This window comes from Phascolarctos cinereus, unplaced genomic scaffold, assembly GCF_003287225.1.
Source record: "Phascolarctos cinereus isolate Bilbo 61053 unplaced genomic scaffold, phaCin_HiC Scaffold_4;HRSCAF=312, whole genome shotgun sequence".
Lineage (NCBI taxonomy): Eukaryota > Metazoa > Chordata > Mammalia > Diprotodontia > Phascolarctidae > Phascolarctos > Phascolarctos cinereus.
In genome coordinates, this window is record NW_027555847.1 from 84,965,150 (window position 1) to 84,986,658 (window position 21,509).

Consider the following 21,509-nt stretch of genomic DNA (forward strand, 5'->3'; position numbering starts at 1 on the left):
GTTATCATATCTTCCCTTCAGTAAAAGCAAACCACAAACAACGAAACAGAGATCCACCCCTGTCCAGTCCAGCAGCTAGGAAAACAATTTTGAGAAAGTCCAATTTACTGGTATCTCAATTTCTTTCATCCTGAGATTAGAATGATCTCCTTTCCACTGCATACCAGTATAGGAACAAAGACCCTCTTGAGCCCATCTAATTCCAACCCCAAATCCCAACCTACCCTGAAGGAGATAATCTATTAAACACTGGAATGAGCAAATTAGGGATATTATTACTATGCAAATCAATCAATTAACAAACATTTATTAAATGCCAATTATGTGCCAGGCCCTGTGCTAAACTCTGACCACAGAGATGTCAAAGATAAAGGGAAATGAATCACATATACATGAATATTTGTGACAGCACATTTCCTTGTAGCAAAGAACTGGAAATAAAAGTATTGGCCCATCAGTTGGAGAATGGCTTAACAAATCATGGTATGTAAGTGTAATACAATATTGCATCTTAAGAAAAATTATGTCTGATGATGGTCAAAGAAACCTGGGAGGACTTGCATGAGCTGATGCAGAGTGAAGTTGAAGAAAATTAATACCACCATTACAATAACATAAAGGAAAAGAATTTTGAAAGGCTTAGAACTCTGACAATGCAATGACCAATTGTGACTTCAGGTTTCTTGGCTAAAAAATTATGGTTTAGAAGTGCAATATAAGACATAATGTTCAAATGTAGCCAATGTGCTGGAGGTTTTTGCTTGACTATATTTATTTGTTAGAAGGGAGAAAAAAATTAAACAAGCCACAAATGAATTCCCCAAGAAAAAACCCAAAGAACAGATGGATTTACATTAGAAAACAATTAGTTCCAGTAATACACAAACTGTTTGAAAAATAGGCAAAAATGAGTCTTACTCAATTCCTTGGATTTTTCTCCTGAAAACCACCAATTCATACCTTTGATAATTTAACAATTGGGAAATGGCTCTTTTTCTTATAAATTTGACTTAGTTCCCTATATATCTTAGAAATGAGATCTCTGTCAGAAAATTTGTTGCAAAAATTTTTAATTAATAGTTAGAGAGACACAAATTATGCTAACTCTGAAGCACCATCAGATTGGTAGAGATACCCACCAGATCAGCCAAGGTGAGAATAAGGAAAATGACAAATGCTGGAGGAGCCCTGAGAAAACAGGTACACTAATTCTCTATTGCAGGAGCTATGGACTAGTTCAACCATTTTGGAAGGCAATTTTGAAATATGCCCCAAAAGCTACTGAATTTTGTATGCTCTTTGATTCAGCAATACAGCTACTAGATCTACACCCTAAATAGATCAAAGAAAGAGGAAAAGGACCTAAATATACAAAAAATATTTATAGCAGCTCTTTTTGTGGTGCCAAAGGATTAGAAATTAGGAGGGTGTCTATCAGTTGTGCAATTGCTATACAACTTATAATATATGAATGTGATGGACTACTATTGTGCTGTAAGAAATTATGAAGGAGGTGGTTTCAGAAAAACTTGGGAAGACTTGTTTGAATTGAACTTGTATACAGAGTGAAAAGGGCATAACCAGAAGACCAATTTATGCAATGACAATAATATTGTAAAACTAATTAACTTTAAAATTCTTAGTAACTCTGATCAACACAATGACCAACCAGAATTCCAAAGGATTCATGATGAAACATGCTATCCACCTGCAGATAGAGAGGTGATGAACTCAAATTGCAAACTGAAGCATATTTTTTTTCTTTCTTTCTTTCATTTTTGGACATGGTTGATGCAGGAATTTGTTTTGCATGACTTCATGTTTGCAATAAGTTTTGGTTTTTTGCCTTCTCGATAGGTGGGGGACAGGAGAGGGGAGACAGAATTTGGAACTGTAAATAAAATAAAATTGAATTTTAAAAATAAAATAAAATGTGAAGAATGAGCCTGGTTCACAAATAAATTGGAAACTATAATTATACTGTTTAATCTAACAAATGGTTTTTATCTATATATGCTGGAACCAGAAGGACAAAGACAACTAGATAGAATCTGCAGAACACCATCAAAAAGGATCCCAACTTTAACATGCCAATAAATGTAATTGCCATTCTCCATAACGCTGTTAGATCAAAAAAAAAAATACTACTACTGTTAAGGAAAAGACAGATCTTGTCAGAATCAGATAATATTTCTCATATGAGAAAAAATATTGAAATACAATATGTTAATAGGTAAATGAAGAAACCTAGATACAAGAAAAATTAAACTTATAGAGCTGAGTATAATCCTACAAGAGATAAAATGGCCTTTTAAAAGAATTATTGATTTCCAAGCACTCCTGTCAAGAGAACCAGTGATGGACAGAAACTTTGCCTCAGTAAGACAAACATAACAGACAACATAAACTTAGAACTTTTTTTTAAGTTTTGAACAAGCTGAAAGGACTATATGTTGGTCAATTGTGTAATTCTGAAAGAATAGACTACTGCCTCTTGGGAATCCCATCATCTCTCAGTATCAGTGATATAACAAAAAGTGATGAGATCAAGGATGTGGAAGGAAAAACAGGAAAGCAATGGATGGGAAGAAGGACGAACTTATTTCACATCATTGGAGAATCACAGGAAAATATTATTCAAATGAAGGGAGGAGATGAGAGTGAGAAGAACCTTATGAACTCCACTCTCATCTGAACTAGATAACAGGAAGTTAAAAAAGATTTAAAAAAATTATAAAACAAGGGACTGGGCTTTAACTGAAAACAGGAATAGAGAAATTTGAAAGGGAACATATAGGGCTGGCAAATGAATAGCTAAAAGCAAAATAAATCACCAGAATGTAAAGCCAGCTGATCATCAATAGAAGAGAGAAAGGGTGAGACCAGCGATTTGAGTGTGGGCCAGGAGAAGAGGGAGAGGGTTGGGAATGGATTGTCCTCAAAAAATAAAAAATACATCTATTTAGTGGTGATTTCATTAACTTTTCCTTTTCTTTTTTCTATCTGGGCCATATCCCCATCAGTCACCACTTCCTGCTTCCCTGATATGATTCTGGTGGTCTAGGGCTCACAGCGCTACTGGGCCTATTTGTTGGATGCAAGATGGGTCCTGGGACAAGCAACCACATCTTGCCATTGGCTAGGCTTCCAACGTTCCCTGGGCAACAACACTGACAAACACCACCTCCTCCCTCCTGGCAGGACAGACAAAAATAAATTCTATTCAAAATATCTAAAAAAAAATCCATTGAGTATCTGGGATTTAAGCTACCCAGATACATTTAGGACTTATATAAATACAATTATACAACATTTTATGGAAGCTAAGGAAGCTTCAAATAACTGGAGAGATATTCATTGTAAACTGTTAGGCTGGGCACAAAAATTATGATATTACCTAAAGTAATTTATAAATTTAACACTACACTAACTACCAAAAGGTTACCTTATACAACCACAAAAGTCAGTCAATAAACATTTATTAAGCAATTGCTACACGCCAAGCACTGTGCTAAGGGCAGGGAATACACAAAAAAGCAAAAGACTTGTGACCTACGTTGCTTGTGACCTTAGTCCTCCTTGTGACCTCCTTGTGACCATGAGGGGGTCACAATCTAGTGGGGAGGAGGGAAGCAGCATGGAAACAACCAGGTAAAAACAAGCCATAGGCAGGAAAAATAGGAAGTAATTACTAGAGGGAAGGTGCTAGAATTAAGAAGGATTCAGAAAGGCTTCTTGTAAAGATGGGATTTTACCTGAGACTTGAAGGGAGCCAGGGAAGCCAAGAGGCAGAGATGAGGAAGAAGAGCATTCCATGCATGAGGGAGAACCAGTGAAAATGCCCAATCAGGATGGGGCACTGTTCAAGAAACAGCAAGAAGGCCTTTGTAGCTGGATCAAAAAGTGTATGGCAGGAGGGGATAGCATAAGGTGTCAGAAGACTGGACAGGTAGAGAGGAGTAGGCTATGCAGCCAAACAGAGGATTTTGTGTTTCATCCTGGAAGTGGTAAGAAGCCCCTGGAATTCATTGAATAAAGGTTTGACATAGGCCTGTGCTTTAGAAAAATCACTTTGAAAGGCTGATGGACTGAAGTGGGGGAAAGGCTTATGGCAGATAGACCAACCAGCAAAGCATAGTCCAGGCATGAGAAGATGAGAGCCTGCACAAAGGTGGTGGCAGTATCAGGTGAGAGAAGGGGACATATTTGAGAGATACTACAAAGGTGAAATAAACTTGGTAACAGATTGGATATGGGGGGGGTGAGAGATAGCAGGGAGTTGAGGATGACACCTAGGTTGTGAGCCTAGGAGGATGGTGACCTCAACAGTAATAGGAAAGTTTGGAAGGGAGAAGGGTTTAGGGGTAAAGATAATGAGTTCAATTTTGGACATGTTGAGTTTAAGGTACCTCCTGGACATTCAGTTTAAGATGTCTAAAAGGTGGTTAGAGGTAGGAGCCCAGAGAAGTTAAGGCTGGATAAATAGATTCAAAGATATCTATTAAGGTATTCTTCCATATGGCTTGCAATTACTTGTGCAATGTAGGCTATTTTAATATTCCAGTTGATAAGCATGAACTGCATCTCTCAAGGCATGCTCTTCATTCCTTCTCATTCTTGGAGGGTGGGTGTATCCATAAAGCCAAGACACTGCAAAAAAGAGCTATAGAACAAACTCTGGAAGTAAATGACTCTTGGCATCAAAGAGCAGGTACTATCCAATTCAATAATGCAATTGCTAATGAAAAAATAATGGAAAGCAATAATAAAAGAAAAGCAATTAAGTGAAACAAAATATAATTCAATACCAAACTTTAAAAAACAACTCATGAATACAATTGAGGCACACTTAAAAGGAAGATAAAGAGACAGATGGTCACTCTTCTGTAAAATCTAATAAAGCATTAAACTTCTAAGCATTTCTAAAATATTTTATAATTTTAATATTAAACATCAATACAATTAATTAGACTTGCTTTGCAATGATTTACATTTAAATAAAGTAACTTGAATCCACTAAATATAACTCTTCGTTAGTTCCCCATCTCTGTCAGGATTCTTTATCTAATTATTTCCATTCATTTCCTTAAATAGTTATAGTCTGCATTTTATTCTTTTGATTTTAGATTATTTTGCTTATTATTGCTTTGTAAACATTTGTGCACATTTATTGATATTCTTTATATGTATTGATCTTAGTTGCCTTACAATATTCCATTAAGTTAATATACTTCAACTTTACTATGCAAGTTGCTTCCAGATTTTTTGCAATTATGAATAGTGTTGCTATAAAAAAAAAACTTTGAATAGATACCTTCTTTGTTGCTCTTGCTAACATTCAGGGGAAAATAACAAAGCATGATTATTTGTATACTGTTTATTACATATTAGATTATTCTTTAAAAAGATTGCACAAAAAATTTTAAAGATTTTAAAAGTTTGAGATTCCACCAATAATTAATGACTTTATCACCTGTTTCTCCCAAATTCATTAACACTGAGTTTCATGTTTCTTATTATTCTTGCCAACTTGATAACTGTGAGTTGACACCTCAAAACTATTTTAATTTGCAACTTTTTGCTTGTATGAGAATTTTTTCACATGATTAACAAATGATGATCCCTGCTTTCAGAACTGTTTGTTCTTGTCCTTTGATAATTTATCTATTATGTCCTAACAGTTACCTTCATAAATTTTAAAGAGTTCTTTCCATATTTTAGGTGGTTTTTGTCATATTTGCCATAAATATTTCCCAAAAATATAATTTTTGCTTTTCTTTTTATTATGATTTTTATCTGTACAGAAAAATTTCACTTTAATCTATCTTGCTCTTACTAATTTCTTGCATACATATACATATATTATCCATAATTATGAATATATATGTCTCTTATCCAATTGAGTTCACTGAGGCATATAGTAGGATCTGCAGATCTAAAGCCATTTCCCAACAAATGGCTAATCAATTTACCCAAAAATCCTTTCCTCGTTAAAAAAGTTTCTCTAACCTTAGCAAATAGCAATTATATATGTATGCATGTATGTATATGTGTGTATATGTGTGTATACATGTGTATATATGTATATGTATATATATATCTACACACACACACACACACATACAAACAAGTATTCATGTGCACTATGCTAAGTGGTGGCATATAAATATAAGCAAAAAGAAAGACAATCTCTGCCCTCAAACGTTAACATTCTAATGGGGAAGGCAAAACAAAAAAGGGAACTGAAAACAAGGGAGGGTAGAATATCCAGAGCAGAGCCAGGAGCGGCATAAAAGATGCTGGCCCTGAGTCCCTTGTCAAAATAGAAGATCTATAATATTAATTAACTTAACATAATAATATTAATTCTATTATTATGATATTCAATATAATTCAAATATTAGTTACATAACACTAATTATATTTAATATAGCAATATCGTAATGATGATCAACTGTGAAGTACTTCCCTGCTCTGATCAATAAAATGGTCCAAGATAATTCCAAAGGACTCATGATGAAAAATGCTATCCATCTCCAGAGAAAGAACTAATGAATTCTGAGTTCAAATTGGAACATAATTTTCTCCCTTATTTTTCTTGCCTTTTTTTTTCAGTATGACTAACATGGACATATGTTTTGCACAATTTCACATGTATAATTGATATACTGTTTTCTCAGTGGGTGAGGTAGTGGTGGTAGGTAAGGAGATCATTTTCAACTAAAATGTTTTTTAAAAAGAATGTCATAAATAAATAATGTTTTTGAAAAAGAAAAAAAAAGCATCGTGAGAAATAAGTGTGTTCAGCACCAGTGCTCTACGTTTGGTGCAATCTGCTTCTGTTATTTTGCCCCTCTTCTCTTTCCCTCACTCCAAACTACAGCAGAGGTTCTTATCCTTTCTTTCATTTTTTCAAATCCTTCAAGATCTAACCTCCTTAGACATTTGTTTGTTTGTTTGTTTTGTTTAAGACTAATCTTCATCTTAACCTGACCTATCTTAATTTCCCCTCCCCACTTCTTGGTTTGTGGTGAGATCTATGCCTAGTTTTTGCCAGACTGCTTTAGAGTTTTCCTAGCAGTTTTTGTCAAAATAGCTAATTCTTGCCCTAGTAGCTGGGATCTTAGGGTATCAAACATTAGGTCACTGTAATCATTTATTTCTGCATATTGTATACCTAATCTATTCCATCCATCAACCAGTCTATTTCTTATTCAGTGCCAACTGTTTTGATGATAATCACTTTGTAGTATAGTTTGAGATCTGGTACTGCTAGTCTGTCTTCCTTCATTTTTGTTTTCATTTATTATTCTTGACCTTTTGCTCCTCTAGATGGATTTTGTTATTATTTTTCTAGCTCTATAAAACAATTTTTGGTAGTTTAGTTGATATAGCAGTGAATAAGCAAATTAATTTATTGTATTTATATTTTAATATTTATTATATTTTATTATATTTATTATGCTGACTTGACCTACTTATGAGTTACTACTATTTCTCAGCTACATATGCACTTTCTGCAAGAACCTTTCCCCAGTCTTTTTAAATCTTAGTGCCTTCCCATTTCTAGTAGCTTTTTGCAGTGGCAAATAACTGGAATAATAAGGTGATGTCTATTAATTGGAGTATGACTGAAAAAGTTATGATTGTATATATGTCTATACATACATACATATATATGGAGAGGGAGAGAGAGAGAGACAGAGAGAGACAGAGAGAGAGAGTGAGAGAGAGAGAGAGAGAGAGAGAGAGAGAGAGAGAGAGAGAGAGAGAGAAAATGGAATACTGTTATGTTAAAAGAAATGATGGAGATGGTTTCAGAATGAGCTGAACTTGTATGCAAAGTGAAGTGACCAAATACAGTAATGGTAATATGATAAAGACAAATAACTTTGAAAGACTTACAAGCTCCGATCAACATAATGACCAGCTATAATTCCAAAGGACTTAAAAATGAAACATGCTGCCCACCTCCAGATAAAGAGGTGAGATACTTAGAATTCATATCAAGACATATTTTGGGGATGATATGGCCAATGCAGGGATTTATTTTTGCTTGATTATACATGTTTTTAACATAGGTTTAGTTTTGGGGGGTTTTTTGCTTTCTATTTTTCTCTTTCTTAGGCTCAGATTTGCAGGGTGTGTCAGCTAGAGTTACATCCTGAACTTCTTTGTTATCTGGAAAACATTATTCCATTCCTTCCTATGATTTTTGGTGGGTAAAAAATAGTCTTCTGTTACTTGAATTTCCTTTCATTTATATTTGAAGACATTTCTCCTCGTTGCTTGCAGAATTAGTTTATTGTCATTAGAACTGTTAAGATTTAACCACTACATTTCTTGGCATTTGAACCATAGGTTCTCCTCTCCCCTCAATCCCCCACAACAGAAGTGATCTGTACATTCTTTTCATTTATTTTCTGTGTTCAGAAGTTTTGGGAAGTTTTGTTCTTAGCACAGTGTCTGACACATAGTAGACAGTTAATAACTTTATTGTATTGAAATGAATTGAAGTTTTTTTCTATCATGTTGCTCAGCTGTTTTGTTTTTTTTTTTTTTTTACTTGAAATATTCTTCTGGAGCACCTGTAATCTTTAAATTGTCTATGTGTTTTGTCTTTGAGATCAATGTGTTTTGCTTGTATGGAAATCACTTCTGTAATTAGTATCTTTCCTCTTATATTATTTGCTAATCTTCAAGGTCCTTAACTGAGTTTTCTTCCTCCCAAGATTTTTCATAATTTCGGGGTTTTTTCCACTTATACTATTCTATTGCTCACATTGCTGGCTCCTTCCCCTTTGATTAGGGCTTCCCTGGGGTCTAAACCTCAAAGCTGTCTCTGAGGCCATTTTATTATTAACTTACCATCAGCCTCAACCTCTGCCCCAAATGATTTCTGAGGGACAGAACTGGCCCTAGTTAGATGCTGGGCTCTTTGCTTCAGGCTTAGTGGAGTGCCATACAGCCATTTGAATGGGTCGTATCCCAGTTTTCTCTGTTCCTCAGTACTCTGAGCTCTGTTACAGCACAAAACACTCCCAAACTGCTGTCCCATCTAGGATAAACTTCTGCTTTTGGGTCCCCCCCATCTCTGGGAAGAGGTGTTTGCCTACCAACCCTTCCAATTTGGGACATGAGTTTCAAGTGATGTCTTGCCATCAGCTCAAACAAAATTCATCATGTCCTGAAAACCAAATTATCTTACTCTTCTCATTTTTTCTGCCTGTCAGCACCACTGCTGTCATCCAATTCGTCCGTTCTAAACCACTAAATCAACTTTAACCCAGCATTCTCCTTCATATTCTATATCAAGTCACTCTCATAGCCCTATCAAATCTTCCTTCAAAATAGATCAGCAAACCTCTTTCTCTGCTTCCACTGCTCTAAGCCTGAGATATCTACTTTTATGTTATTCCATGATTACAGCCACAATATTTTGGCTAGTTTGTTTGATTCAAGGATACATTATTCTAATCCATCTATTCACGTACTATATCAAGTCTGAATTCTGCTGCTTGGCTTATAAATCCCTATATAATCTGACCTCATATTATCTAACCAGCTCTTTGGACATTACTAATCACTAACATAAACAGTTCATTCTAGACAGGCTATCCTCCTCACTGTCCTCTGAATATATTAGGCTAATTCCTGTCACCAAGCCAATACTTGTGCTGTTTCGTTTTTTAAAAAATGCCATCTCCCCCATGCCTAATTTTGCCTCTCCTCTAGAATCAGTTCAAGTTCTAAATCCTCCCTGAAGCCTTCTCCAGTAACTACAGTGTTCCAATCTGCAATCTATTTTGAGTACTCTTTTCTTCTATTCATAGTCTCAACCAAAATCTTACATGTAAATCTTAGATATTTGTTTATATACGGTATTATTTTTGAATTGTTTCCTTTATGTAAGTCTTTTTCTGTGAAGAAGTTCCTTTAGGGAAAAGATCATGTCACATGTGCTCTCCATGGATACTGGTACAACACTGGGCACACAATGTAAGTGCTTAATCAAGATTTTTCAGTTGCTAGAAAGTTCTGAGATATACTGACACATTCTCGCTTTCTGTTCCCAAACTACTTTCTGCATTAGAGTATGAAAACTTCAGGACATAATCTAGAACTACAAAAAAGCAGGAAAAGATTCGAGTGCTTGCTTGTACTCATGCTGCAATTTAAATAGAGATTCCCAGCAATTTTCATTTGAATGGAAACAGATACTGGCTGTGCTTTCACACCAGGCAACACTCTGTTTTCATGTCAAAGCCTGGCTGCTGCCAGAGTCTTGGCCTCTCAAAGAAAATGTCGAGTATATATCATACTCAAAAACAGAAAGTTTATGGTAGATGATGTCAAACATTTGGGTAGACTTTTCTTTCCATTTGGGTTCTAGAAGTATGTTAGGATTATGTTTACCTCAATAAAGTGGCAAACCACTGAATCAAGAGAAAATTAACTTACAAGAGGCCTTTCATCCTATGATAAATACAGTTAATGGTCATTTTATTTCCTTCTAATTCTCTGTAATTGAAACTGAACACAATAAACAAAGCAAAACTTAGGAGCAAGTTGAAGAGTTGTAGATAATCAAAACCTCTCATTTGGTCCCAGAGTTCACTATTTCTTTATTAATAATTACAGAAGATTACTTATACATGAGACCTAGGAGATTCCCTGCTCCTCATAATTTAAATAACAGAGACAAACTGGGGGAGGAAGTAAGGGAAAGAGTAGGTGTAGGGCACAGGGGAAATAAAGCTATAAACATGTTTATATGAGTAGGCCTGACGTTCAACATCAAATAGAAAAGATGCACAAATTATGCATCAAGTAGCATTATCTGTGCCTCTCCTTCCTTCAATTAAAAAAAAAATAAGAGTTGTCTATATTTCTAAACCATTAGTGAATCACCTCATGATAGGGTTGGAAGGGACGTAATAAATCATCTAATCCAAAGCCCTCATTTTAGAGGTGGGGAAATTGGGCCCCAGAGAGGGGAAGTAGCTTGTCTAAAGTCACAGTAAACATAGCAGAGCTGGGACTAGAATTTGGATGTCCCAACTCCTGAGACCACTGCTTTTTCTACTATACTGCATTGCCTCCTAGGATCTCTTTAAAGGGTAGATAGGAAGAAAGAAAGATAGGTAGATATGCATACATGAACAGATATGTTATCTATTGTATATTACATTTACATACATACATATATAAATATCTATCTATAGACATATGTATATACACATACATATTTCCAGAGAATCTAACAACTCCATAGAGTCCAACATCTACTTTTTACTCTTATAAGAAATAAAAAAATAATTGTAGCATGATTATTCAAGTTTGTATACATGCCTTGAGAGTAAAACATGGAATCAAACTGAACACAGGTCAAGTAGTCCAAACCATGCCTAGATTTTTATCTAAAAATCCACTGTACAGTACACTCAGCTAGGTATACAGCATAATCAACACAGGCAGCTAGGTAAGGTAGTGGATAAAAGACATTAGCGTAGGTGGAATGAACGCTCCTCAGATTTGGAGATGGCACAATTCTGAGGGGGAATAGCTACCACGCTGAACAACATAGGCTGGATCTAAAAGGATTATGGGAGGCTACTGGGTTGAATCCAATAAGATGAAAATCAGTAGGAATAGATGTCGTCTTACACTCGGCTACAAACCATCTCCTTCACAAGTACAAGATAGTGGAGACATGATTAGAAAGCAGTTTTTCTGAAAATGATCTGGGGATTTTAGTGGACTGCAAGCTCAAAATGAGTTAAAAGTGCCATGTGGCAGCCAAAAGATTTATTGTACTTTACAGCTGAATTAAAAGGAATGGTAAAGTGAGTCCCTCTGCACTCTATCCTCATCAAACATCATCTAAATTATTTAATTCTAGTTTCCATGTTTTAAGGGTGATTGATAATAATATTGTTAAGAATGTTAAAATGTCAGCAAGGATGCTGAAGGGTCTTAAGTACATGCTATATGAGGATCAGTTGAAGGAAATACGGATTTTTTTTTTCTGGGCAAGAGAAGACTCAGAGGAGAATATAATATAGTAGGTGGTTTTGAGTATTAGAAGGGCTATCATGTGATGAAGGGATTAGATTTGTTCTAATTGTTCTCAGCAGGCACTTAGATGGTGCAGTGGATAAAGTGCCAGGCCTAGCGTCAGGAAGACTCCTCTTCCTGAGCTCAAATATGGCCTCAGACACTTACTAGTTGTGTGACCCTGGGCAAGTCACTTCACATTGTTTGCCTCAGTTTCCTCATCTGTAAAATGAGCTGGAGAAGGAAATGGCAAACCATTCCAGTATCTTTGCCAAGAAAACCCCAAATTGGGTCATGAAGAGTAAAAATGACATGACAACAACTTATCCCCAGTGTAAACTAATTAGAAGCAGTAGGTAAAAGTCAGAAATTCAAGTCTGATGCCAGGAAAACTTCCTAATAGTTAGAGCTGCCCCAAAGTGGAAGGCGTGGCCTCTGGAAGTGGTGACTTCCTCTGCCTTTGAACTACATAGTTATTCCTTTTGTATATGGGTTGGATTAGATAGTGGCTGAGGTCCCTTTCAGCTGGATGCCATCTAAGGCCTCCTCAGATTGAAAATCTATGACCCCATGACTGTCAGTTAACACATGCATACTTGTATTTGTGAAACATTGTGCATTCTTCAATAGCATTCCTAAGGTAGGTTACCCTCTCCTAATTATCATTTAGTTAAAAGACCAAGTCCTTGAACACTTGCTTCTTCAATTCTGTTTCTATCACTATTTTCCATACCTCATTCCATCTCTCATTATTTGAGTGACAACATTATGACAGTGAACTTCATCACTGATTTTATGAATCTCTCAAATTCAATTTACTTGGAAAAATCTTCTAGATTAGGTTCTATTTTATAATTGCTTAAGAATATATATAACATAATATAACATAATCACATATTATATATCATATAGGGAGCAGCTAGGTGATGCAGTGGATAGAGAGCTAGGCCTAGAGTTAGGAAGATCTAAGTTCAAATCCCACTGCAGACCTGTATTAGCTGTGTGACCCTGGGCAAGTCACTTAACCATGTTTGCTTTAGTTTCTTCATCTGTAAAATGAGATGGAGAAGGAAATGGCAAACTACTCCAATGTCTTTTGCCAAGAAAACCCCAGATGGGGTCACAAAGAGTCACATGACTGAAAATGACTGAACAACAACAAATACATACATATATATATATATATATATACACACACGTATATACACATATATATGTGTGTACATGTATAGATACAGATATGTGAGAGAAGTGATATCAGACTAAATCATAGCTATAATACTTTAGTATTGTGAAATGCCAGGACCAAAGATTCACTCTACACAATTCTCAGTAATATTAACAAATTACAAATGTCACTATTTCTTTAATATACTTCATACCATAATTCCATTTCCTAACTCCCATTGTTGTTTCTATATAGTTACATCATCAAAAAGGAACATAACCACATTGTACTTATATCAAGCATGGCTGGAATGAATGCCTTCATTTGCAGCACTGATGTTCTTCCTTTACTGCACTCCTGAGGAGGGAGTCCAGCTTGGTAGTGAGGTTACCAGTATAACCATGACATGAGTATTTGCCAGTGCAGGGACCACCAGCCGTGCCCTTCACCCAACCAGTGTTTCAGAGGCTTCCAGTGCTTTTTCTCTTGACTTGTGTCAAGGAGGTGATGGAGAATGGGAAAGTGAATGGTGAATAGAAAGGGGGCAAAAGTGTTTTTCATCAGCCTTAAAAAGAGAAAGTGTAGGTTGGGGTTCAGACTGCCTGAGTTCTGAAGAAGGGAGAAGGTAAATTCAACAGGGTTGACAATAAGTGGGACAAAAGTAACAACCTGGGATTTTGGGTCAAGAAGTGAGAGGTTTTCATAGTCACCTGACAGGACTGTTTTGATTGCCTGGTAGAGAGAAAAGAACAGAAATAAATAATTGGATCCAGAGGGCTTGCCTAAAAAAGGCTACAAATGTATAAAATACCCCCACAGAGTATTGGCCCTGGCTGTCTCATCCTAAAAGAACTAAAAAAGTTTCCTAGTGCTAACCCACACCCAGAGGCCATAATAACTGTGGCATGAGGGTCCTGAAGGAACCATGGAACCAACAGAAGGATAAGGGGCTAGAACCAAGGGGCAAGGAGTCTGGACTGGTAGGTCTACTAAGGAGGTCATCTCTCTTGTGACCCAGAGCACTTTCCTAGTATTATGCAGGGGAGAGCGTAGTAGCATAAATGAGAAACACACATATAGATGCCTGGAGTACCCTCCCTATCACAGACAGGAGGTCTGTTTCACTCTTGATGGACTGTATACAACTGTGTATCCCTTTGGTGGGGGGTACAAGGTAGGATGTAAGGACCACTGGTTAGGGGAGAATAGTCCTCTTAATTCTCTCTGGTCTCAGGTATCAGTTTTCACATTTTTATGCTTTTTTGTTGTATTAAATAAAACTTCCTCCACACCATGCAGCATTAGCTGTCCCTCAATCCTGGAACGTGTTTTCTCTTTATTTCTATCGTCTGGATTCCCTAATTCACTTCAAGGCCACCTACTTCAAAAGGCCTTTCCTGATTCCACAAGTCCCCTGGTTGTTAGTGTCTCCCCAGAAAAATCACTTTATGTTTATTTTGTGTCTATCCAGGATTTACTTCTCTGTGAAAACCCCCCTCCTCTCTGTGCTCAACAAAATGTAAGCCCTTGCAGCAGGAGTAATGTCTACTAGGGTCCCTGATATGTAGGGTGGAATAGTGTTTTTCTCCTCTAAAAAGCTGCTCTCAAGGCTTTATTGTTCCAGGGAACTAGACTCCAGCTTTTGATACAGTTTCCTAAGGCATTAAAAGCCTAACTCAGGATAGATCAGGGCCTCTCAGACTTGATAGCTACTCCACTGCCCTGCAAGTCAATATGCCCTTCTAACCAGTGCTTTATCCTTGATGGATATCCTTTGTTACTGTTAAGTAAACTTCCTTTCTGTTCAATGTTAGATGATCTATGAATATTGTTTCACTCTAGTTTCAATCCTGAACCACCAGACTAGTGTGAATCAAGCCTGGCCCACACCATTACCTGAGGGGCTCATAACCTTTAATTTGTTTGTATCCTCAGAACCTAACACAGTACCTGGAATATAGTAGGTGTTTAATAAATGCTTGCTGATGGATTGTCGTCTTATTAGCATAAGTGCTTTCAGGGGACTAAGGTTCCTCATTGAGTGAACAGAACGAGACAGATATAGAAGCTCTATTGATTTTTCCGGGCAGGGACAAGCCAAGGATGAACCAGAGAACATTTGAGAAAAGCCTCCTCACCCCAGCTGAACCTAGCTCCTTGTGTCAGGCAAGACATTCTTTTTTTTTTTTTTACAATAGTTTTGCTTTGATTCTAAACTTTAAACCAAATAGAATGGGCATTTACCTACACATAGTAGAACAAAAAATGAACATTGTTATATAGAGCTTACTTTTTAAGTATATAGTAACTTCAACCTGTAACTTTCCTTTTTTCTTTTTTCATATTTTATTTTAGACTTAAATACTAAAACTTAAATACATAAGAAAAAAAGAAACATTATAAACTTAAATATTAAAACTTAAATATAAAATAAGAAATGAAAAATAAAACACATCATATGTACCATAATAAGAGAGGATTCAAAATATATAGCAATAAATTTCCATTTCAAGAAAGCCTATATAAAAATGCTACGTGTTGTGTTGGGAGCTATCCATCTTCTCTTTGCTTCCTTGTAAGTTTTCTTTTGTTCTCTGCTGTACACTTTTTACTTTGTTCTTTTTTCCTCTTCCCCGCCCCCCCCCAGGCTACAATTAAGCATGGATATATTTATATATAGATATATACATACACATATATACACATACATACATATATACACACATACATAAACATATACTTTCCCTAACAGATTCTACTCCTAATCTTTGTTTTCATATTTGTACACATCTCTTATTTCCTAGCCCTCCTAACTCCTGTACTTTATTTCTACCTGCTACCTTGCCCTTAACCCACTCTCCCTCCAAAGATCCCTCCCTTATCCTCTTATTGCCATGAATCTAAACACCCTTTTATGTGCCCCTTTGACCTACTCCCTCACCCTCCCTTCTAAATACCCCTTCTTTATCCTCTCCCCACTCCCTATCCCCTTAGCATTTTATTTCTTTCTACATTTAGAAGACTTTTACACTCTTCTAGACATACATGTATTGTTGCCTCTTGAACCCATTCCCAATGAAAGTAGGTTTCCAGAACTAACAGCCCTCCTCCCCCATCTAATTCCTCTGCATGGGTTCTTCCTCTCACACCTCATTTTTTATAAGACAATTGCTCTTTCTAGCTGTTCCTGAATGGTTTTGCTTTTTTAAGTCATACATATCATATTTAGGTCTACCTCAACCTTTCTTGTGAGCTACAATTACTAATCATAATCTTAGACATATGTTTTACATTTTATATACATGAAAGGGAAACAGTCTGTCCTTATTGGGTCTTTTGTAATTTGTCTTTGGTATGTACCTTATGTTTCTCTTTACTCTTGTATGTCAAATCTTCTATTAAGTTCAGGGTTGTTGTTTTTTTTTTAAACAAAGTCCTGAAAGTCTGACAAGTCATTAAATGTCTTTTTTTCCATTCAGAATTATGCTTAGCTTTGCTGGGTATAATATTTTCAGCCAGAACCCCAGTTCTTTTGCTCTTCTATAGACGGTGTTCCAAGACCTGTGGTCTTTTAGTATCGCCACTGCTAGGTGCCCTGTGAGTCTAATTGTAGAGCCACCATATGTAAATTTTCTTTTTCTTGTTGCTCATAATATTTTATTTTTGAGCTGGGGGTTTCAGAATTTTACTCTAATATTCTGGTGAGTTTTCCTCATAGGATCTCTTTCAGGTGGTGATTGGTGAATTTTTTCTATTTCTACTTTCCCCTCTTGTTCTAATTTTTCAGCACAATTTTCTTTAATTATTTTTTGTTTTATTGTATCACGATTCTTTTTTAGATTGTAGCTTTCAAGTAGTCTGATTATTCTTATGTTTTTTCTTCTTGATCTGTTCTCCAGATCATTTATTTTTCTTAAGAGATGTTTCACATTATCTTCTATTTTTCCATTCTTTATACTTTGTTTTATTATTTCTTGATCTCTTATAACTTCACTGGCTTCCCCCTGACCAATTCTGATTTTCAAGGAGTCATTTTCTTCCTTAAGATTCTGAATCTCTTTTTCTAATTGGTTGCTTTCTTTTCATAATCTTCTTGTTTTTCTTGGATTGTTTTTTTTTTAATTAAAATTTTTTTTTGGTTTTTCCTCAATCTCTCTCATTTGATTTTTAAAGATTTTTAAAACGTCTTCTGTGAATTCTTTTGCAGCAGGCGACCATTTGGCACTACTCTTTGGAGTAGAAGAGGGTTTCTTTGCTTCAGTATCCTCTTATGAAGATGAACCACAGTCTTCTCTATTCCCATAGTAACTCTTTATGTTTGGATTCTTTCTCCTTTGCCTGTGCAGTTTTTTTTGGTAGTAGTTTAGTATTTTTAATCATCTCTAGTCTTGGGGTATGGGGAATGGTCTCTTTCGCTTCAGGTCCTCCTTCAGTTCTCCATTCTGTCCTTGTACTGAAACCAAGACCTCCAGCCTCCTGTAAGTGCCCACAGCCAGTGGTGTCCCTGCCCTGCTGCTTTTGCACTCACAGGCTTGCGCTGGTTCCTTCTCACCACCAGCGACATCTCTGCAGCACATCTGGATCTGCTGTTCTTTTTCAGAAGAGGTTCCCTTGAACTCCCCTCACTGTCCCCTGGGGTAAAAGTTTCTGTGTCCGCAGGAGAGGCAGCCTCCCAGTCCCGGGCTTGATGCTTGTTAGTTAAGTGGTCCTAGCCTGAAGGTGTTTACTCTTCATAGGCACCAGTCCTTGTCCTGGGATTTTTCTTCAGATCTTCCCTTCTCCAATTGACCTAGAAGGACCACTGTTCTGCTCCTACTCTTATTTATTTTTACCACTCTATGTTCACCCTGAGGTGCTATTTTATTTCTTTCGTGGGGGAAAATCTTGAGAGCTTAGAATTTTCTGACCTACTCTATCTTTCCAGAATTCTTTCCCAAGACATTCTTTTATAAGCAAATGGGGATGGGGAATTATGCAAAGATGTTGCTGCTGGTAAACTTAGACAGCCACCATGACCTGGAACACAATTTCCAACAGTTGACTGGCCTTGGCTAACAGCAACAGCTTTCTGCATGATCTCTGGGGGCAAAAGACCCTAGCTTTTGGGATAAGAACTCACTATTTGACAAAAACTGCTGGGAAACCTGGAAGACAATAGGATACAAACTAGGTATAGACCAACATCTCACACCAGATACCAAGATAAGGTCTAAATGGATGCATGATTTAGACATAAAGGGTGACACCAAAAACAAATTAGAAGAGCAAGGAATAGTCTACCTGTCAGATCTATGGGGAGGGGAAGAATTCACAGCCAAACCAGAGATAGAGAGCATTACAAACTATAAAATAGTTTGGGTTATATTAAATTACAAAGCTTTTGAACAAACAAAACCAATGCAGCTAAGATTAGAAGGAAAGCAGAAAGCTGGAGAACAATCTTTACACCCTGTTGCTGGCCCTTATAACTTCACATCTGGACTATTGCTATAGCCCTCTTATTGGTCCCCCTAACTCCAGTCTCTCTCCATGTTAGCCCATCCTCTACAGTTGCCAAAATGATCTTCCTAAAGCACAGGTCTGAACATGTCACATAAGATATGACGAGAGCCTGAACTGGGATGGTTGTGATAAAAGTGCAGAACATGTGATTGATACAAAAATTCTAGGGATGTAAAATGACAAATATTGGGTAGCTAATTAGATAGGTGAGTTGAGGAAGAATAAAGAGTTGAACATGGCTCAAGGCTGTGAACTTAGGTCAATGGAAGTATGATGGTATTTTCAAAAGAAATATGGAAACTGGAAAGAGGGGTGTGTCAAAGAAAAAATATTAATACTCTATGCTGTTTTAGGTACATCTGGGCATACTAAGAAGGGTAAAAGCCCCCACCCTTGAGAAGCTCCCAATCTACTGCCAGAAACAATATGAAAATAGCTAAGACAAGCACAGGAAGGAAATGGCAAATCATTGCAGTGTCTTTGCCAAGAAAACCCCAAAACGGAGTCATGGAGAGCTGGACATGACTAAAATGACTGAACAACAACAACAGTACAAACACACCATATAAAGGATAAACTGAAAATAATCAACAGAGGAAAGGCTCTAGAGTTGAGAGGGACAAGGAAAGGCTTCCTCAGCAAGTCATTCAACCATCTGCAAGAAGCTTTTCTTTGTCACAGAACAAATGTGTTTCATAGGTGGGACCTGAACCCAGGTCTCCTGGCTTCTAGGTCAGTTCTCTACCCACAATGCCTATTTGATCCTTTCCCACCCCCCAACCTTATCATCAGTGAGAATTCCCCATTACAGAGCTCTGATAAAGACCTTCAAATAAGAATTCATATAATTCAGGAGTTCAGAATGAAATATCTATGACTTTATTTAGTCTGTCAGTCAGCTAGCATATATATATATATATATATATATATATATATATATGTAATGGTATTATAAGTGCCTTCTATGTGGCAGGCACTGTATTAAGTGTTGGTGATACAAAGGAGCTCACAGTCTGATGGGGGAAACAACATACAAACAGCTATGTACAAGCAAGCTTGCTCTGTCTCATTCTGTATGTACACACACACAGACAGAGTATAAATCGGGGATAGTCCTAAAGAGAAGGCACTAAGATTAAGGAAGACTGGGAAAGGATTCTTGCAGAAGGTGGGAATTTTGAAAAAACTTGAAGGAAGCCAAGTAAATTAGGAGGCACGGGTAAGAAGGGAGAGCATTCCAGGTATGGCAGACAGCCAGTGAAAACATTCAGAATTGAGAAATGGAATGAATAATTTCAGAAAATGGTTGGTTTCCTTTTTTTTTTTCTGGACTATCAGGGTTGAGTTCAATAGAAAGGTTTTTCCCCCCTTCTCCAAAATCTGAGATGTATAGGATATTTGAAAACAAGAAATAAAAAACAATTCCTGGGAATGAGTTTTTCCTTTTTCTTTTTTTTCTTTTTTGGTTTTCTCCCCCAAATAAGCTATAAGAACATTTGGTCATATGGTTATCTAAGGTGGGCTACAGTGTTCTATGTCTGTGTATGTGAGTTGCATTGATCAAAGATTAGAAATTAAGTCTTTTATCCTTTGTAGACTACTGTCATATTGTAAGGAACTAGATGCTATGGGGATCCTTGACATAATATCTAAGATTATGATCTGAGTTTCTTGAATTTAGTTCAGCCAATGGCCTTGGGTTTGGAATGTGATCTAGAGCAGAGACTTTTCTTACATGTGGCATATTAGTCATTAAGCATCCTAGGCAGGATGTTCTAGTTATTAGAATTCAAACTTTGAAACTTTTTACTGTTAATCTCATTATCTGGGAAACATCAAGAATGTTCTGAAATGCCATTACAATATTAAACAGAGTACTAGGAGATTTGAATTCTAGTTCAACCTTGACTAGATTTGCTAACATAACCTTCACAGGCCACAACTTCTTCAGCTGTAAAATGAGGGGTTTAAACTAGATGATTTCAATGATCCCATTAGCACTACAATAATATGATTAAAATATACTTAACCTATTAGTTAATGATATGTCAACAGCAGGATGGATTTTGGTATATGAATGATAGCATTAGTGATTTACCAAATTCATGGGACACTAAATTTAAATTGGTGAGTCTGAAAACAGGAAATATAGAGCTTGATTTTAATTATATGTATTTTAATTTTATAATGTAATTCAAATCCTACATTTAAAAATTTAGAGGAGAGTCCTTATTTTAAGTGAGACATACTTTTTTTTTGTAAAAATCTAAGATGTCCACTGTATAAAGGAACAATACTATACATTTAAACAGAACATTGCTTTGAATTAGTAGAGAATTATCATTTAGCTAGAGAAGGTTTAGAGATGGCTGAAAGGGAAACTGGAAAAATTATTATAGGCTTAAGAAACAGCACTTGAATAAGGGCTGAATTAAGTGAATTTTTTTAGAATGAAGAAGACTGAGGGAACTTAGTAATAGGCCTCCAAGAGGCAACAATTCATTCCCACCATGCTCTGGACAACAGGAAATGAATTCAAATTCCATTAGGAGGATTGTGGATTAGATTTCAGGAAACTTTTTTCCCATGATGGTTTCCATGTAACTATACTAGCAGAAATAAGGAAGAGAAAAAATGAATGATTTCTCAAAATCTCTTTCAGATCTATGCATCTATGATTTCCAGAACCTGCAAGTACTGGCAACATGTTTTAAACTCTAATTCAAATCCTGCCATGAATTTTTCTGGGAAGATAACTTAAATGTAGCATGTTGCATTTTCA

The 21,509-nt window shown here is 36.4% G+C and overlaps 1 protein-coding gene across 1 annotated transcript in view; it reads right to left on the reverse strand.

The window, feature by feature from the left end:
• Positions 1-21,509, reverse strand: part of DOCK3 (dedicator of cytokinesis 3) — a 512,545-nt gene that overhangs the window by 374,149 nt on the left and 116,887 nt on the right.